The sequence below is a fragment of the Octopus bimaculoides genome, chromosome 15 (assembly GCF_001194135.2).
Source record: "Octopus bimaculoides isolate UCB-OBI-ISO-001 chromosome 15, ASM119413v2, whole genome shotgun sequence".
Classification (NCBI taxonomy): Eukaryota; Metazoa; Mollusca; class Cephalopoda; order Octopoda; family Octopodidae; genus Octopus; species Octopus bimaculoides.
In genome coordinates, this window is record NC_068995.1 from 40200665 (window position 1) to 40201959 (window position 1295).

Genomic DNA, 1295 nt, shown 5'->3' on the forward strand with positions numbered 1-1295 from the left:
AAAATCAGAAACAGAAGGGTTTATCATAGCAGCCCCAACAGCCATAATAATAATAATAATAATAATAATAATAATAATAAATCTGACATAAAAAGGTTATATATAAAACGTATAGAAGCTGTTAGGGGCCTTATACAGCTAGAAAACTATTACAAAATAACCACCATAGGACTGCAAAACTACCTACTTCAGAAGCAAGGAAAACCAATACAAATAGCCACAAAACACGAACAAAACAAAAAACTGTTTCCATTTAAGGAAGCTGACAAATACAAACAAGAAGTCATACTACCTAACAACTATGAAGAAAAAGAAGAAGCAAAAAAAGCTGTAAAACAAATGAAATCCAAGCTAAAATTAGAACAGCAACGGACCATGATAAAACGATGGCAAGAAAAGCCCTTTCATGGTAAATACTGGGCTAAACTAAATGCAATAGTAACAAACAAAGCAAAATCCCAGCAATGGTTGAGAAGCTCAGGACTCAAACCACAGACTGAAGGATTTTTAATTACTGCATATGACCAAAGCCTCCTCACCAGAAATTATCAAAAAAACATATAATGAAAAGAAACAGAACAAGTAACTGCAGAATATGTAGAGATGGACAAGAAGCAATAAATCATATTGTCTCTGGCTGCCCAGTCCTGGCTAAGAAGGAATATATTCACAGACACGACAAAGTTGGGACCTAAATACACTGGAAGCTATGCCAACACTATGGAATAACAACAGAAAAAAGATGATATAAGCACACGCCAGAAAAGGTCACAGAAAATGAGAAAGCAACAATAGTATGGGATATGCCAATACACACAAATAGAGGAATTAAGGCCAATAGGTCAGATATAGTTGTCAGAGATCATAAAGAAAAACATGTTATCTAATTGATGTATCAATACCAACAGATGACGTTTCTCAAAAAGAAATGGAGAAACTTTCAAAATACAAAGACCTGGAAATAGTTGTAACTTGAATGTGGAGTCTAAAAACAGAAACATTTCCTATCATAGTAGGTGCATTAGGTACGATAAAATAATATTCAGACAAATACATAACAAGAACACCGGGACTAATAAATATATATAACATACAGAAAATAGCACTACTGGGCACTGCACATATCCTACGTAAAACACTTTTGATACAGTAACCATGAGCGCATCACAGCAGACTACAGCACATACCCAAGGCACACAGTGCTGTGCTCGGTAGTGAAGTGAAAGCACGTTATAAAAATAAGACAATTAAATAGTAGTAGTAGTAGTAGTAGTAGTAGTAGTAGTAGTAGTAGT

General features: G+C 34.5%; 1 pseudogene; it reads right to left on the reverse strand.

Moving 5' to 3' along the window:
• LOC128249535 (G-box-binding factor-like) overlaps positions 1-1295 on the reverse strand; it is an 80876-nt pseudogene that overhangs the window by 25973 nt on the left and 53608 nt on the right.